The following is a 19,638-nucleotide window of genomic DNA, read 5'->3' on the forward strand; positions in this document are numbered from 1 at the left end:
ATGAATCATTTTTTAGAGTGTAAGGGCTCTTGGAATGTTCTACAAAAAGCATCTGGTCTTCATTGGATGTAGGAACAACGAGGTGGTATTTATTTTCTCCTCATTTTAATGTAGTGCAAAAACTAGAAAAAAGCAAAAAAGTAGATAGTCCCCCCTGATTTTCGGCGGGAGTTTCGGCCGCTCCGCCTCGCTCTCACTCCCCGCGGCGCTGAAGTTCGGGAGCTCGCGCTTAGTGCCGCTGACCAAGGTGCTGAACCGCCGCCTTTTACACTCTCCTGCTTCTTGGCTGCCGATGCAGTGGGCAAAGAGCGGTTTTTTCTCCATGCATTTGCGGCGGTGCATGTGCCTCCATTACACTGTGTACAAAGCCAGTTCCAAGGAGATCTCCATGATGTGTTGGAGGTTGGAGTGGAAGATCTCGAGTGTCCTGTCCAGAGCCCCGACTCTGAATGGGTGATTCTTTTGGTTGATTGTTCACCCAATCTCTGTGCACTCAAAAGAAAAGCTTGATGCAGTCAAATAATCAGTACAGAAATATAAACCCTGAGCTCTCATCCTGGTCCAACGTGTTTTATGCAGCTGGACCGGACCGAGACTCGAGTTGACCGACTTTGATCCAAATCTTGCATCTGGTTTCTTTAAAAAGGTCATTCAATAAACAGATAGTTTACATGGCTGTCTGTCTCAACATACTTCACTTCTTTCAAAGTACAAAGCAGATCAAGTTTATTAGAAATCAATTTTCCAAGCCCACTTTAATTGAAACTGTGAAAGTATTGTAGATATTTTAATTTTGTATTATATTTAATGTTTTAAGATGAATGTTATGTTTGAGATGATTAAAAAATACTTTTTATGAATGATTATAAATGGAAATTCTTTTCGGTCAGTCATTTTACCTTATATATTTTTTTCATTTATATATATATATATATATATATATTTTTTAAGTATTGTAGTTATTTTAATTTTGTATTATATTTAAGTTTGAGATGATTTTTAAAGGCCATGCAAGGAGAGCATTAATTAGAGAAGCAGCCAAGAGGCCCATGGTAACTCTGGAGGAGCTGCAGAGATCCACAGCTTAGGTTGGAGAATCTGTCCACACTATTAGTGTTGCACTCGACAAATCTGGTCTTTATGGAAGAGTGGCAAGAAAAAAGCCATAGCTGAAAGAAAGCCATAAGAAATCCCATTTGCATTTTGCAAACATCATGTGGAAGAAGGTTCTCTGGTCAGATGAGTCCAAAATTGAACTTTTTGGCCAAAATTCAAAATGTTATGTTTGGCAGAAACCTAACACTGCACATCACCCTGAACACACCATGGACAGAAGGGACAGGGAAGCTGGTCAGAGTTGATGGGAAGATGAATGGAGCCAAATACAGGGCAAACGTAGATGAAAATGTCAGCGCACTCATCCGAAGCTCACCTTCGCGGCGCACTCTGGTGACGTCATTCCCTGTCGCATGACTTTTATACTCGGCACTGCTATTTAAGCACGCCGTTTATGCTGGAATCTCGCCAGATGATCTCTCGTCACTACGTCGCTTTCTTGAGTCACTCCTGCCAGCCTCCGGTCCGAGTGTTATCTGTGCCTCGCGTTTTCTATTTCCGTGTGGATTTTCCCGTCTCGGATTACCTTTTTTCCCTGTCATTCCTTACGTGAGTTTTTCTCTGCTGCCGGTTGTTTTGGTTCCGTTTTTTGTACCACCTATCCAAGCCTGAAAGGGAAGCCATGACCCAATATATACAGGAGTCCTTGGAGTCAGGCATTATCCGCCCGTCTTCATCCCCAGCCGGTGCAGGGTTTTTCTTTGTGGAGAAGAAAGATGGGACTCTACGACCCTGTATTGACTATCGGGGTCTGAACGCCATCACCATTAAAAATCGCTACCTGTTGCCTCTCATGGCCTCCGCTTTTGAGCTCCTTCAGGGGGCCACCATTTTCTCCAAGCTGGACCTTCGGAATGCCTATCACCTAGTCCGCATCCGTGAGGGCGACGAATGGAAGACCGCATTCAACACTCCCACTGGCCATTACGAGTACCGGGTGATGCCGTTTGGCCTCACCAATGCCCCAGCAGTATTCCAAGCACTGGTCAACGACGTTTTACGGGACATGTTAAACATATTTGTGTTTGTTTACTTGGACGACATCCTCATTTTTTCCCGCACACCTGAGGAACACATCTGTCACGTCCGTGCAGTGCTCCAGAGGCTTTTGCAGAACCAGTTATATGTCAAGGCTGAGAAATGTGATTTCCATGTCACGAAAACCACCTTCCTGGGTTTCATTCTGGCAGCAGGGAGTGTTCGGATGGATCCTGACAGAATCAAGGCTGTTCGGGACTGGCCCTGCCCTGGAACACGTAAGCAGCTCCAGCAGTTCTTGGGATTCGCTAATTTCTATCGGCGATTCATCCGGGGTTACAGCTCGGTTGCTGCACCCTTGCACCAGCTCACTTCTCCTCTTCTACCTTATTCTTGGGGGCCTCAAGCCGAGCAAGCCTTCAAGAAGCTGAAGCAGCTTTTTACCTCTGCCCCCATCCTCTCCTTGCCGGATTCCACGCGACAATTTGTGGTTGAGGTTGATGCATCTGATACCGGAGTTGGGGCCGTTTTGTCTCAAAGGGACGTCAAGGACAATAAACTTCACCCGTGTGCTTTCTTTTCACACCGTCTCTCCTCGCCTGAACGTAACTACACTATCGGCGAACGTGAGCTACTGGCAGTCAAACTCGCCCTGGAGGAATGGCGGCACTGGCTGGAGGGTGCGGAACTACCATTTCTGGTCTGGACTGACCATAAGAATCTTGAATATCTCCGGACTGCCAAGAGACTGAAACCCCGACAGGCTCGTTGGGCACTCTTTTTCGGCAGGTTTAACTTTGTGCTGTCTTATCGGCCGGGAACGAAGAATGGGAAGCCAGATGCTCTCTCTCGTCAGTTCTCCCCCGATCCCGTCGAGGCCGTTGCTGAACACATTCTTCCCCCCTCTGTCACTGTTCAGGCGCTTCGACTCGGGATAGAGAGAAGGGTTCAGCAAGCCGTGTCTAACCTGCCGGTCCCTACTGACTGTCCTGAAGGCAAACTTTATGTCCCTGACCAGCTCCGTTCCCAAGTTCTTCAGTGGTGTCACAACTCTCGGCTTTTCTGTCATCCCGGTTTCCCTCGGACCCTATCGGTTCTCCAGCGTCGTTTCTGGTGGCCTTCGCTCAGACATGACGCACGGGAATTTGTCACTGCCTGCCCAGTATGTGCGCAACACAAGAGCTCTCGATCTCGCCCTGCCGGCCTCCTGCGGCCCCTGCCGATCCCTTGCAGACCTTGGTCCCACATCTCACTTGATTTCGTCACCGGCCTCCCTCTTTCTGATGGCTACTCCGCTATCCTCTCGGTGGTCGATCGCTTTTCCAAGCTCGTCCATTTTGTCCCCCTGACCAAACTCCCTTCAGCCAAGGAAACGGCGTTGCTCCTCCTCCAACACGTTTTCCGGCTCCATGGCATTCCTCGGAATATAGTCTCGGACAGGGGACCCCAGTTCACCTCCAATTTTTGGAAGGAATTCTGCCAGCTCTTAGGCGTCTCCATTAGCCTCTCCTCTGGGTTTCACCCCCAGTCCAATGGGCAGACGGAACGGCTCAACCAGGAGCTGGAGACGGGGCTCCGTCTCCTCTGTGCCGAGGATCATTCGTCTTGGGCCTCCAACCTTGTTTGGGTCGAGTATGCCCATAACTCTCTGCCTACTGCTGCCACGGGTCTTTCCCCTTTTCAGGCTGCCTATGGCTATCAGCCCCCATTATTCTCCACACAGGAGCTAGAAGCCTCAGTTCCCTCAGCCTTGGCCCTTGTGAGGCGCTGTCGTCGAGTCTGGAGAAGAGCCCCGCCTCGCCTTGCTGAGATCTTCCCGGAGTTATGCTCGCTGGGCCAACCGCAGACGCCGCCCCGCTCCTCCTTACTGTGTCGGGCAACGGGTGTGGCTTTCCACCAAAGACCTCCCGTTGAAGATTGCATGCAGGAAGCTGGCTCCCCGTTTCATTGGACCGTTCCCTATATCTAAGGTTATCAATCCAGCTGCGGTCCGGCTCAAGCTGCCCAGAGTGTTTCGCATCCACCCCACCTTTCACGTTTCCAGGCTGAAACCTGTCCAGGCCTGTGCACTGGTTCCCTCCACCAGACCCCCTCCTCCCGCCCGGGTCATTGATGGCGGCCCTGCGTTTACTGTCCGTCGGCTCCTGCGCTCCAGACGCCGTGGGAGGGGTCTACAGTACCTGGTGGACTGGGAGGGGTACGGCCCTGAGGAACGCTCCTGGGTTCCGGCACGCCACATCTTGGACCCAGACCTCCTCTCCCAGTTCCATCGTGACCACCCCGACCAGCCTGGTGGGACGTCGTGAGACGCCCCGTGGAGGGGGGGTACTGTCAGCGCACTCATCCGAAGCTCACCTTCGCGGCGCACTCTGGTGACGTCATTCCCTGTCGCATGACTTTTATACTCGGCACTGCTATTTAAGCACGCCGTTTATGCTGGAATCTCGCCAGATGATCTCTCGTCACTACGTCGCTTTCTTGAGTCACTCCTGCCAGCCTCCGTTCCGAGTGTTATCTGTGCCTCGCGTTTTCTATTTCCGTGTGGATTTTCCCGTCTCGGATTACCTTTTTTCCCTGTCATTCCTTACGTGAGTTTTTCTCTGCTGCCGGTTGTTTTGGTTCCGTTTTTTGCGCTCCGGTTATTGACATTTCGGATTACCCTTTTTCCTGTGTGGATTACTGCCCGTTTCTGATTGGATTATTTTTTCCCTCCAAGACATTGCCTGCTTACATTCTGTGCATTTATGTTTTCATATATAGACATTTATTACTATCCTTTATGTTAATAAATTTTCTTTTTTTGGACCCTGACCTGCGTTTGGGTTCTCCTTCCCAGCACCCTCATCTGTGTCACTGATAGAAAACCTGTTAGAGTCTGCAAAAGACATGAGCCTGGGGCAGAGGTTCACCTTCCAGCAAGACAATGACCCTAAACATACAGCCGGAGCTACAATGGAGTGGTTTAGACCAAAGCATATTCATGTGTTAGAATGGCCCAGTCAAATCAAGACCTAAATCCAATTGAGAATCTGTGGCGAAACTTGAAATTTGCTTATGCTCACCATCCAATCTGACTGAGCTTGAGCTATTTTGCAAAGATAAGTGGGTAAAAATTTCACTCTCTAGATGGGCAAAGCTGGTAGAGACGTATCCCAAAAGACTTGCAGCGGAAGGTTTGGTCTACAAAGTCATGCCAAACTTTTCAGATATTTATTTGTAAATAAAATTTGGAGACCATTTATCATTTTCCTTCCACTTCACAATTATTTTCCACTTTGAGTTGGTCTATCACATAAAATCCTAATAAAATACATTTTTGTTTGTGGTTGTAACGTGTCAAAATGTGAAAAAGTTCAGTGGGTATGAATACTTTTGCAAGGCACTATATATATTCCAGGAAAATCAAACTGAAGGTGAAAAGACTAGATTCATGGATGAGTATTTTTTCATCAGTGATTGTTTTATTCCTTAAGAATTACAGATTTACAGATTTACAGATTTACATAATTTCATGTGATGAATACATGTTTAACCCTATATATGTAAATATCCCATTCATTTGTTTAATAGATTTTGCAGCAGACCAAGTTGATTGTGGTTCATTAAGCAGCTCATATGGATTCCTTTAAAATGTTCCTCTATGTGTCATGTGTTACCATCATCATCCCCACTCTGATGTCTGTTGTCAGTTGATACAACACACATTCAATGTCTTCTGTTATTAAAGAATGATAGAATTTCATTAACAAGTTATTTCACTTCTCATAATTTCTAGAAAACTGAAGTGAAATTTGCTTAGCAACAATACACTGGAAAAGCAATTAGAAAAAATATAATGTAAAATAAACTGACAAAAGAAGAAATAAATCAAAATAAATCATAAATAAAAAGCATCTAAAAATCATCTCCAACTTTAGATAAAACATTAAATATAATACAAAATTAAAATATCTACAAGACTTTCACAGTTTCAATTAAAGTGGGTTTGGAAATTTGATTTGTAATAAAGTTCACACCACTATTGATTCTAAAACACTTTTATATCTGTCAATGTAAAATGTCATCCACCTTTTCACAAACAGTTCTTTAGGGAACACAGTGAAGAATTAAAAAAGTAAAAATGGTACATGTGTTCATCCTGTCATTTACGGTTACTGTCATGAGGAGGTTTCACCATTTCTTCTAGTTTATTTTCCACAGCTTCCTTCTTCCTTGCTTTCTGTCTTTGTTGTCTTTTATTTCATTTCTCTCTTTTTGCTGCATTAATTTCACTTTTTTTCTTTATTGTATTGGATGAGATTGTCAAATAAGGATAACCAGATGCATGTTGTATAGAAGTTATACGTGGTATGGCAGCCACTCTACTCCTAAAATTTCTATTAACAGTAATCAAACCTCAGATGTAACCACTTCTGGCCCCATGAGCAATGCCCTTAATCCTCATTTGTATAAAATGAGGTTAAATGCCAGTTGTTCTGGAAAAGGGCATCTACCAAATGACAAATGCGTCTAACAACTGGCAAATAAAGTACTTAAAATATTTAAACTAATTGTTAAGAGTGTGTGATGACCTCAACCCTCTGTGAGTAACTGGAAATGATCCAAATCTTCTATGTTTCAGTCACACTAACACACACACACACACACACACACACACACACACACACACACACACACACACACACACACACACACACACACACACACACACACAGACAGAATTTTCTCTGCTTTTTGACTACACATTTCACTTACTGTCTGTCTCTACTCTTGAATCATTCCTGATCTTGAGGGATCTCCCTGGATCCTTCACTCCTTCTCTTTTCACACTATCTGTCTCTCCATACCGTTCTGTCTCACTAACTCGCTTTGGCTTATCCAGTCTCCGTCAGTCCCTCACTTTCTTGCTACAGTAACTCTCTTTTCCTCTTCTCTCCACTCACCCTTGTCTCTTTTTCTTTAATCTCAAAGAGCTAATTTTGGTTTCACTCAGTTCCTTAAGACCTATTATTTTACTTCTCATAATTGCTAGAAAACTGAAATGAAATTTGTTTAGCAATAATACACTGGACAATTTAAATACATATGATGTTAAATAAAATGACATAAAAGAAAGAAATGAAAATAAATCGAAAATAAAAAGTCTCTAAAAATCATCTCAAACTTTAAATAAAACATTAAAGCTGAAAACTGTCAAAAGTGAAAGGCTAGTTTTGCCACTGATGTTACTATGAGCAAGCAGTAGCTAAGAACACCTACTAGTGACTTCATAAGACCTTTGATGACAAAATCTCTACAGGTGTAAATGTACCTTAAGGCTTTATTGCTCGGACCGGCCATCAGTAAGCTACTATCATTTATCTAATATTCATTCAGTCTATCCTCGTCCTGATGCTCTGCCATCACTTTTATTTTCCTGTTCGGTTTTATTATAACTGTTGTCAAAGCACAGGGATGTGCACAGAGATTGGGAGGAAAAACTCAACCAACAGTATCACTCACTTAAAGTCGGGGCTCTTTACAGGACACTCAAGATCTTCTACTCCAACCTACAACATATCATGGAGATCTTCATGGTACTGGATTTGTACACAGGAGCAATGAGATGCAGGAACATGTATAAGCCTCTTAGTTACAGTGAAATGTAATCCTACATATTATAGACAACAGTTTAACTTCAGTTTTTCTGGAACACTTTGGGGACATACTGTACACATGGCTGTGATGTCCAGGTGTCCTGTACTGTATATTAAACAGCTACAGGGAACTTGGAGAAGGTTAAGTAGCTACCAGTAACATGTGTCACTAATATTGACATGTGAACGTTATGGAACAGTGTGTTATGTAGTAGATGTTATGGCCAAAGTGGACAAAGTCTACAGGATAAAGTTCATGCCAGCATATAGAACCATTATCATTGATTTTGGTCTTTTGATGGCTTGATGGCAACTTAAAATGCTTTTTGATAGAACATTTCCAGAGCCCTGATCTAAAGCCTATAGAGCTTCCATTGGATGCAACAGAGAAGACATTGTAGATTTCTGATACTTATTATAAACAGGCTAAATGTTTTGTGGGTTGGAGAAAATTCCACTGTATCTGTTACAGGTACCATGATTCTGTGTTAACATGTCATCACAAGGTTGAGTGACACAAAGGAATGTTCACTAAATAATAAACCAGATTATTGTTCTTTCTGACAGTTTAAGGAAATTAAACACTGAGGGCTGAAAACCTTGTGAAATCTGAATTCCATCTAACAGAGTGGACACACAAAGACACAAACTTGGTACTTGGAAGTGTGATGTAAGACTCAGGACCACCCTTTTTATCTGATATAAATAAGAGAGCACGAAGCTTCTGTCTCATCCACAAACTTGCATCCTTCACAAGACGTCTTTTAAAGAAGACATTTCTTGCTACCTGCTTCATCAGTTCCTTGTAAGTGTGCAGTTTATTCTTGATGACATTATGTAGGTTATTAACTGTGTATGTAGATTACTGTGTATGTAGATTATAGTATTACAGCATTATAGTTACTGTATATGATCGTATTTATACCAAATAAAAAAGGAACAAGTGTGTGTGTGTTTGTGTGTGAATGCTATTATTTGGAATTCAGCTTTAATAAGCTTTTCACCCCTCAGTGTTTAATTTCCTTAAACTGCCAGAAAGCACAACAATTTCGTGAACATTCCTTTGTGTCACTCAACCTTGTCATGACATCTTAACACAGAATCATGGTTTCTGTAACAGATACGGTGGATTTTTTCTCTAACCTACAAAACTTTCATTGTATTTAAAATAAAGCATCAAAAATCTACAATGTCTTTTCTACTGCATTAGATAGAAGCTCTATAGGCTTTAGATCAGGGTTTTGGGTATGTTCTATTAAAAAATATCAGCTATGAAGTGTTTGTTTGTTCTGCAAAAAATGTAAAAATGTAAAGATGTAGGAGTCTGATGGCAAACTCATCTATCAGGGTACTTTAAATTACACATATGAACATGGCTGGATTTTTTTGTTACTACATTGGTGTTGGTCAGGTTGTGTTTTATTGATGAAATATGATTTTTTAAAGCAGGATAATGATCTAATGCAGGCCAGATGCTTTTTGATAGAAAATTCCCAAAACCCTGATAGAGAGGGATAAGGGGTAACTTTCTTTAACTTGACAGTTTATATGTCTCTCAGCTGTCATTAGTGATAAAAAAATAGGTCAAAGTTTTTTTTAAATTATGATTAATGTTTTAATCATGATTTATTTTTTAATTAATTAATTAATTAATTAATTAATTAATTAGAAATAGTTTTTGAAATTATTAAAAGGTTATAATTTTGATCTCACATACATATGTCTTTGTTCCAAATGAGATGGGAGACAAGTACTTAAAACTCATGTTTGATCCGGGGGTGGTTTGTGGAGTTTTAATTAATTAATTAATTAATTAATTAATTTATTTATTTTTTACTAATTTATTTGAAATTAGTTGTTCAAATTAATAAAAGGTTATAACTTTGATCTGGTATATTTAAACTCACATGTTTGATCCGGGGGTGTAAAAGAATAATACAGAAAAGAATTAAGAAATTAAATGAAGGTCAAAATATTGATCTGTCATACATATTTCTTAGTTCCAAATGAGCTAGAAGAGAAGTACTTAAAACTCATGTTTGATCGGGGGTGGTTTATTTATTTATTTATCTATCTATCTATCTATCTATCTATCTATCTATCTATCTATCTATCTATCTATCTATCTATCTATCTATCTATCTATCTATCTATTTATTTATTTATTTATTTATTTATTTATTAATTAATAAAATGTTACTGAATTAAGATGCTGTCAATAAACCTCTGTCGCTATGCAAAGTGAAGTGCATGTTACTAAAGCGATAGATTATTTTTCAATACATTTAGCAGTTTTTTAATCTCAAACCTTCGTAAATGAGCTCGTAACATACACCAACGCTACATGTGACATTTAAAAACAACAAAAGCAATCTTTACTAGTATAAAACTAATATTAACCGGTACAGACAAAAGCTAAATAAAATTTAAAAGATACTAATGTGTTGTCACGTTTGGTGCCCATTGATATACAGTTATAGGAGAGTGAGAAAGCAAGTGCGATTGCAGAAATATGTAGGAAAACATATTGTGTGTGTGTGTGTGCGTGCGTGCGTGCGTGCGTGTGTGTGTGTGTGTGTGTGTGTGTATACTGTATGTGTGGGTGGGTGTGTGGGGTGTGTGTGTGTGTGATGTTGTAGATAACCCTATCACAAACATCCAGTCTGAGGAGGGGGGGTAACCCTATCACAAACCACCCCCGGATCAAACATGAGTTTTAAGTACTCGTCTCCCATCTCATTTGGAACAAAGACATACATATTACAGATCAAAGTTATAACCTTTTATTAATTTCAACAACCATTTAAATAAATAAATAAATAAATAAATAAATAAATAAATTTCAATACTTTATAAACACTGTTCATCTGTGTATTCACAGTTCATAAATGTGTCTAAAGTACCCATGTGGTAATGATGTCACTATGCAAAGTGAAGTGCATGTTACAAAAGCGATAGATTATTTTTCAAGACATTTGGCAGTTTTTTTAATCTCAAACCTCCGTAAATGAGCTCGTAACATACACCAACGCTACATGTGACATTTAAAAACAACAAAAGCTATCTGTACTAGTATAAAACAGTTATAGGAGAGTGAGAAAGCAAGTGTGATTGCAGAAATATGAAAACATATTTTGTGTGTGTGTATGTGTGTGTATGTGGTGTGCGTGTGCGTGTGCGTGTGTGTGTGTGTGTGTGTGTGTGTGTGTGTGTGTGTGTGTGTATGTGGTGTGCGTGTGTGTGTGTGTGTGTGTATACTGTATGTGTGGGTGTGTGTGTGGGGTGTGTGTGTGTGTGTGATGTTGTAGATAACCGTATCACAAACATCCAGTCTGAGGGGAGGGGGTAACCCTATCACAAACCACCCCCGGATCAAACATGAGTTTTAAGTACTCGTCTCCCATCTCATTTGGAACAAAGACATACATATTACAGATCAAAGTTATAACCTTTTATTAATTTCAACAACCATTTAAATAAATAAACAAACAAACAAACAAACAAACAAACAAACAAACAAACAAACAAATAAATAAATAAATTAATTAATTAATTTCAATACTTTATAAACACAGTTTATCTGTGTATTCACAGTTCATAAATGTGTCTAAAGTACCCATGTGATAATGCTGTCACTATGCAAAGTGAAGTGCATGTTACAAAAGCGATAGATTATTTTTCAAGACATTTGGCAGTTTTTTTAATCTCAAACCTCCGTAAATGAGCTCGTAACATACACCAACGCTACATGTGACATTTAAAAACAACAAAAGCAATCTTTACTAGTATAAAACTAATATTAACCGGTATGGACAAAAGCTAAATAAAATTGAAAAGATACTAATGTGTTGTCACGTTTGGTGCCCATTGATATACAGTTATAGGAGAGTGAGAAAGCAAGTGCGATTGCAGAAATATGTAGGAAAACATATTGTGTGTGTGTGTGTGTGTGTGTGTGTGTGTGTGTGTGTGTGTGTGTGTGTGTGTGTGTGTGTATACTGTATGTGTGGGTGTGTGTGTGTGTGTGATGTTGTAGATAACCCTATCACAAACATCCAGTCTGAGGGGAGGGGGTAACCCTATCACAAACCACCCCGGATCAAACATGAGTTTTAAGTACTCGTCTCCCATCTCATTTGGAACAAAGACATACATATTACAGATCAAAGTTATAACCTTTTATTAATTTCCACAACTATTTAAATAAATAAATAAATAAATAAATAAATAAATAAATAAATAAATAAATAAATAAATAAATAAATAAAAACTCCACGAACCACCCTCAAACATGAGTTTTAAGTACTCGTCTCCCATCTCATACATATTACAACAACAAAGACATACATATTACAGATCAAAGTTATAACATATAGCTGCAAGCAAACTATTAAACAACTCTCCAACATATAATGATAAAAATTTTAAACTGAAAAATCAAATAAACATTTTAAATTATATATTTTAAAATATTTCACTTCAACTAAATTCATGAAGGCTGGATCTTAATTATCAATAAGTATAAAGATTTTTTTTTCAAGAATAGTATAAAATTCTCAAAAATTCCCATTTACTTTCTTAAAATTGCTTTTTGAAATATTTTTTATTTTATTTAAAAAATCCCCGTGTTTTGCGACATTTAATTAAGGGTTACTGTCTGCAGTAAGCATGCCGGTTGATTTAAGGACCGGTTTCCTTTGCCTCCCGTGTCTAAGAGGAAGAAAATATCAACATTCAAGACTTTCAAGGGAATTCTTACATCTAAGGGATAGGATAAGAATTGTTGACATTTTTTACATTAGACATGGCACAGAAGCATTCGAATAATTCTCTCACTTCAGGAGCTAAAACATTTGAATTAAAAATAATCCTACATCCCATGATTTCTGCTTTGGTGAAACCTCGACTTTTTCAAGTAGTCAACACTGTAAATCCAAATGCTCAAAATAATTAAATAGATTGAATAGTGTCAACTTAATTTTATAAACCTATTCAACTAAGTTAAGTATTTTAAGTTTCTTGTACTTTTTCAATTTTTGATTTTATTAAACTAATTATTTTTGATTAACTTAAACTATTAAGTATGTGACACTTAAGAGTATAATTTCATTGTACTTATTTCTCTTACCTCCGGAATCAATTATGCACAAATTTGGGGTGTCCTATCACTGCAATGTGGACGATACACAACTTTAAGTACCTAATAAACACAAAGATAACTCAGCATACAAGAGATTGGAGGCTTGCCTGCAAGAACTCAAATTATGACTTACAAATAATTTTATGATACTGAATGATGACAAAACCCAAATCATTCAATTTGGGCCAAAAGAGCACCCAGATGAAGTTTCTATTAACCTTGGTACTCTTACTCCTTATCTTACTTCTGATGTTAAAGATCTAGGATTTCACCTAGATAACGGCCTTAAATTAGACAAACAAATCAACACTATAGTAGCAGCTTCATTCACTTTCGCAGGTTAGCTAAGGTGAAATCCTTCTTAAGCACGAAACGTTTTGTAACAGTTATCCACGCTTTTATCTCAACTCGACTTGACTACTGTAATTCTTTGTACTCGGGGTTACCTCGCTCTTCCATCTCTCTTTTTCAAATGGTTCAAAATGTGGCAGCCTTGACATCACCAGCCAGAACTGTTTCTACATTGTTAAAAATGATGTGTTGGATATACTTCAAATATGTATGCACCATTTTTGCATCACACTTTTTAAGTAAACCCATCTTGGAAAAAAAATTACTTAAAATTAACAAGAAAACTACACCAGGTTACGTATGTAACCCGGTTCCCTGAGAAGGGAACGAGACGCTGCGTCAGTGCTGACGCTATGGGAATGCTTCCTTGAGGAAGTTGTGTCTGAAGCTTTGTGTGCACACACGCCATTTAATGGCTCGGAAAGGACACGTGACGGAGTAATTACTCGCCAGCAAGTCCATATAAGGGCATCTACGTCACGCTGCTCCAGCTCTCTTTGTCTGAAGGAAGCGCGAACGGATGCCTGGGGCATGGCCAGCAACACAGCGTCTCGTTCCCTTCTCAGGAAACCGGGTTACATACGTAACCTGGTGTAGTTCCCTTTCGAGGGAACTCGACGCTGTGTCAGTGCTGACGCTATGGGAATGCCAATACCCACGCCGCCATGCACCGGTCGATGACTGCGCCAGAGGCCGTGAGAGAGCACGAGCAGATTGGGAACAGCACATCATAGGCCCCGCAGTACCTGGGACCCTGGAGTGGGGCCCAAGTCCAGGTCATAGAATCTGATAAAGGTGTGCGGAGAGGACCATCCTGCCGCAGCACAAATATCTTCAATGGGGACACCCCTGGCCAAGGCACTGGATGAGGCGATACCCCTAGTGGAGTGGGCCCTGATGCCAAGAGGTGAGGCAAGACCGCGCACCTCATAGGCCTGAGTAATGGCCTCCACCACCCAGTGCGCCAGGCGCTGTTTGGAAACCGGATTACCCCTATTCTGGCCCCCAAAACAGACAAAAAGGTCGGAGGAGTTATGCCACGAGCTAGAGCGGTGGACGTAAGTCCTCAGGGCCCTTACCGGGCAAAGCAAGTGCAGCCTCTCCTGCTCCGCCGACTCATGGGGCGGGGGACAGTAGGCCTGCAGGATGATAGGACATCCCGCCATCCTGGGCACCTTAGGGACATATCCTGGCCTGGGGTGCAGGATAGCCTTGGACATGCCGGGGGCAAACTCTAGGCAGGCGAGGGCGATCGACAAAGGCAGCAAATCCCCGACTCTCCTGAGAGAGGCCAAGGCAAGAAGCAGAGCCGACTTCAGGGTCAGAAACTTCTCAGAGGCTGACTCCAAGGGCTCAAAGGGGGCTTCCAGCAGCCCCTCCAGGACCACAGAGAGGTCCCAGGAAGGAAGCCGTGGCCTAGAGGAAGGCCTCAGCCGCCTGACACCACGCAGAAAGCGAGAGACCAAAGGGTTCCTACCCAAGGAGGCCCCAAGGACAGGTTCGTGGTTCGCGGCAACTGCAGCCACGTACACCTTTAGAGTAGACGGGGACAGGCCCCGAGAAAAGCAAGACTGCAGGAACTCCAGCACTGTACCAACCGGGCAGTGAACTGGATCCTGAGAGTGCTTGTCACACCAGAGGCGAAAAAGCCTCCACTTCAGAGCATACAGTTTCCTAGTGGAGGGAGCCCTAGCATTTAGCAGAGTCTCTGTCACCTCAGTTGAGAGGTCTGCGTCTAGGAGCTGGTCCCCCTCAGGGGCCAGACCGAAAGCTTCCACATCTCGGGGCGGGGGTGAACAATTGCCCCCTGCGCCTGAGAGAGGAGATCCCTCCTGACGGGAACCTCCCATGGAGTGCCGTTCAGGAGGGAGACTAGGTCCGTGAACCAAACCCGAGAGGGCCAACGGGGGGCAACTAGGAGAAAGTTGACTCGGTCGTGGCGCACTCTGACTAGGACTTGCAGGAGCAGAGCTACCGGGGGAAAGGCATACAGACGGAGCCTCGGCCACATCCATACCAGAGCATCCAGGCCCAACGGGGCCGGGTGAGAGAGGGAGAACCACAGCGGACAGTGGGTCGACTCCTCTGAGGCGAACAAATCCACTTCCGCCCGGCCGAAAATCTGAGAGATTCGCTCCACCACATGAGGGTGAAGATGCCACTCCCCGGGCCTCAGCACCTGCCTCGACAGGAAGTCTGCCTCCCGATTTACACGCCTTGGGATAAAAACCGCTCTTAGCGAAAGAAATCTGGTCTCTGCCCAGAGCAGAATCTGCCACGCCAACCTGAACAGGGGGCGTGAACGCAGACTGCCCTGATGGTTGATATAGGACACCACCTCGGTGCTGTCTTTTCGCACTAGTACATGACAGCCCTCGAGGTGCGGGAGAAAGTGTTGCAATGCTAGAAACACAGCCCTCATCTCCAGGCAATTTATGTGCCATGAGACAGGGGCTCTCCCATAGACCTTGGGCCGGGCGGCCATCTAAGGCTGCGCCCCAGCCCGAGAGCGAGGCATCCGTCGAAAGAGTCCTGCGACGGTGACACGCCCCTGAAATGGGACCCAAGGCCAAGAACCGGGGTTTTTTCCACATAAAGAGGGTACGAAGCCCACGGCGGGTAACCCGTATAACCCTGAGGGGATGCCTGCGAGGATGAAAGCCCGCCCCCTTGAGCCAGAGCTGGAATGGCCTCATGTGAAGCAAACCCAAAGGAATAACGTCGGCTGCTGCTGACATGAGGCCGAGCACCCTCTGTGCCTCGGCAACAGAGAGGCTACGGCCTAGCCGAATAGCTTTCACCGCTGACAAGATGGAGGCCACCGCATCGACAGATGTGCCCGCATCGTGGTGGAGTCCCTTCCGGCAGAATGCTTATGTGGAAATAAGCATCCTTGAGGTCGATCGTGACAAACCAGTCCTCGGATCTGATCTGGGACACGATCATCTTGAGTGTTAGCATCTTGAACTTGTAAGTCTTCAGAGTACAGTTCAGAGCCCGCAGGTCCAGAATCGGATGCCCCCCGTCCTTCTTGGGAACAACAAAATATCGGCTGTAAAAGCCGGAGTCCCGCTCTGGGAGGGGAACATGCTCTATGGCCCCTTTCTCCAGAAGTGAGAGGAGTTCCTCCCGGAGGAACACCGCCTGGTGCCCGCCCACATTTGTGGGCAACACACCCTGAAAACACGGAGGACGGGAGGAAAACTGGATCCTGTACCCCCTTTCTACAGTATTCAGGACCTACTGAGACACCCTGAGAGGTCCTGGTTAGGCTTCGTGACCTCGGCTTGCTGTGGAGACCAGGCCTCCAGTCCCCGGTGTCGCCTGATACCAGAGACCAGGGAAGGGGACGCCGAAAGCGGTTCGCGAGGAAGCGGAAGCGCGGTAAGCGAGCGGGCGTCCGTGCTAGGCTAAAAACAAACCCTAGCCGGCCGGCTCTCCCGTCCATTCTACTATCCAACGTTTGCTCCCTGGACAATAAACTGGACTACATCCGACTCGAACGCTCTACTCGGAGAGAGGTTAGAAACTGCTGTGTGTTTGTTTTCACGGAGACGTGGTTCAGCGACAGAGTTCCGGACGCCGCCATTCAGCTGGACGGGCTAACTTCATTTAGAGCCGACAGAAATGAAGCTCTTTGCGGTAAGACTCGCGGTGGTGGTGTGTGTGTTTATATCAACACAGAATGGTGCAAGAACTCTGTGCTTGTTTCTACTTACTGCTCATCGTCAGTAGAGTTTGTGACTGTTAGATGCAGACCATTTTATTTACCACGGGAATTTACTACTGTTTACATTGTCAGAGTTTACATTCCTCCTAGCGCTAATGCTAAAGAGGCGCTAAGTGAGCTATACGGAGCTATTAGCGACCTACAGAATGTTCACCCCGACGGACTTTTTATCATCGCCGGAGATTTCAACCATGCAAATTTTAAGTCAGTGCTCCCTAAATTCCATCAGCATGTGGACTTTGCTACGAGAGGTGAAAACTCGCTGGATCTTGTTTACACAAACATTCCCGGCACGTACCGTGCGGAGCCCCGCCCCCACCTCGGCTACTCAGACCACATCACTGTTATGCTAATTCCTGCATACAGACCACTCGTCAGACGCTCAAAACCGGTTCTGAAGCAGGTGAAAACCTGGCCAGCAGGAGCCACTTCTGCTCTTCAGGACTGCTTTGAGTGCACTGACTGGAATATCTTCAGGGAGGCTGCAACCAACGGCGACTCCGTCAACTTGGAGGAGTACACGTCAGCAGTGACCAGTTACATCGGCAAGTGCATTGATGACGTGACCGTCTCCAAGACCATCACTACACGCCCCAACCAGAAGCCGTGGATGATTGCTAATGTGCATGCTCTGCTGAGGTCTAGGGACCTAGCCTTCAGAACAGGGGACAGGGTGGCCCTAAGAACAGCAAGGGCCAACCTGTCCCGAGCCATCAGAGAGGCAAAGCGTGCACATGCCCAGACAATCCACAGCCACTTCCAGGACAGCGGAGACACCCGGCGCATGTGGCAGGGCATACAGTCGATCACAAACTACAAGACAGCTTCACCTGCTTGTGATAGCGACGCCTCCCTCCCAGACGCGTTGGACGAGTTCTACGCTCGGTTCGAGGTACAGAACAACGTTACGCCAAGGAAGACCATCCCTCGTCCCGACGACCAGGTACTCTGTCTATCCACGGCCGACGTGAGGAGATCTCTATGCAGAGTTAACCCACGGAAGGCTGCTGGACCAGACAACATTCCTGGCAGGGTGCTCAGAGAATGTGCGGAACAGCTAGCGGATGTCTTTACGGACATCTTCAACATTTCCCTGAGCAGCGCCGTTGTTCCTACGTGCCTCAAAACTACCACCATCGTTCCTGTCCCAAAGAAGTCTACAGTGTCTTGCCTCAATGACTATCGTCCCGTTGCACTCACACCCATAGTTATGAAGTGCTTCGAGAAGCTCGTCATGAGGCACATCAAGACCCAGCTACCACCCTCACTTGACCCCCTACAGTTCGCGTATCGTCCAAACCGCTCCACAGACGATGCCATTACCACAGCCCTCCACTTAGCCCTCACCCATCTGGACAATAAGGACACTTATGTACGAATGCTGTTCATAGACTTTAGTTCAGCATTCAATACAATCATCCCTCAGCACCTGATTGGGAAGCTGAGCCTGCTGGGACTAAACACCTCCCTCTGCAACTGGATCCTGGACTTCCTGACTGGGAGACCTCAGTCAGTCCGGATCGGGAACAGCATCTCCAGCACCACCACACTGAACACTGGAGCTCCTCAAGGCTGCGTGCTGCTGTCCACTGCTGTTCACTCTGCTGACTCACGACTGTGCAGCAATGCACAGATCGAATCATATTATTAAGTTCGCCGATGACACGACCGTGGTGGGTCTCATCAACAAGAACGACGAGTCAGCATACAGGGAGGAGGTGCAACAACTAACTGCCTGGTGTGGAGCCAACAACCTTTCTCTGAATGTAGACAAAACTAAAGAGATGGTTGTGGACTTCAGGAGAGCACAGAGCGAACACTCTCCGCTGAACATCGACGGATCATCTGTAGAGATCGTCAAGAGCACCAAATTTCTGGGTGTTCATCTAGCGGAGAACCTCACCTGGTCACTCAACACCAGCGCCATCACCAAGAAAGCCCAGCAGCGTCTCTACTTCCTCCGAAGGCTGAGAAAGGCACATCTCCCTCCCCCAACCCTGACCATGTTCTACAGAGGGACCATTGAGAGCATCCTGAGCAGCTGCATCACTGTCTGGTTTGGGAACTGTACGATCTCGGATCGCAAAACCCTGCAGCGGATAGTGATGACAGCGGAGAAGATCATTGGGGTCTCTCTTCCCTCTATCATGGACACTTACACCACACGCTGGGTCCGCAAAGGCAACAGCATTGTCGATGACCCCACACACCCCTCACACACACTCTTCACCCTCCTGCCGTCTGGAAAAAGGTACCGAAGCATTCGGGCCCTCACGACCAGACTGCCTAACAGTTTCTTCCCACAAGCCATCAGACTTCTCAATAACTGAACTGTACTATACTGAGCACAACATACACACATCATCTGTATGGACTGCATAAACCCTCACAAAACACACACACTGTTTTGCACACTTTTCTGCTGTTTTTGCACATATTGGACAATATCTCAGTCATCTGCTGTTTTTTGCACAACTCTATATAAAATCCAAAGGACCTGCTGCAAAGAACCTGCTGCTGTTCACTCTTTTACTGCACAAAATATTGTTTGAACATTCAGTATTTACACCGGTCGGTCAGCGCTGTTTCTGTTACTGTTTATTGTCTTTTGTGTATTGCATTTTTTGTACTTTTTGTACTGTCTTGTAACTTAATGTCTGCACTGTTTTTTGTCCTGCACTGTCTTT

The 19,638-nt window shown here is 44.1% G+C and overlaps 1 protein-coding gene across 16 annotated transcripts in view; it reads left to right on the forward strand.

Moving 5' to 3' along the window:
* The window catches only part of LOC113651616 (aerolysin-like protein), a 382,868-nt gene that overhangs the window by 258,554 nt on the left and 104,676 nt on the right, over nucleotides 1-19,638 (forward strand). For 4 of the 16 annotated variants that reach the window (XM_047800488.1, XM_047800487.1, XM_047800489.1 and 1 more), the window contains exon 1: nucleotides 8,369-8,535. The exons of 1 other annotated variant lie outside the window; for it this stretch is intronic. The gene's annotated coding sequence lies outside the window, so the exon portion shown is untranslated. Of the gene's footprint in view, nucleotides 1-8,289; nucleotides 8,536-19,638 lie in introns of those variants that run through there. 11 more of the 16 variants (XR_007137850.1, XR_007137845.1, XR_007137831.1 and 8 more) reach the window with 11 other exon arrangements.

Source organism: Tachysurus fulvidraco, chromosome 15, assembly GCF_022655615.1.
Source record: "Tachysurus fulvidraco isolate hzauxx_2018 chromosome 15, HZAU_PFXX_2.0, whole genome shotgun sequence".
In the NCBI taxonomy this organism is placed as follows: domain Eukaryota; kingdom Metazoa; phylum Chordata; class Actinopteri; order Siluriformes; family Bagridae; genus Tachysurus; species Tachysurus fulvidraco.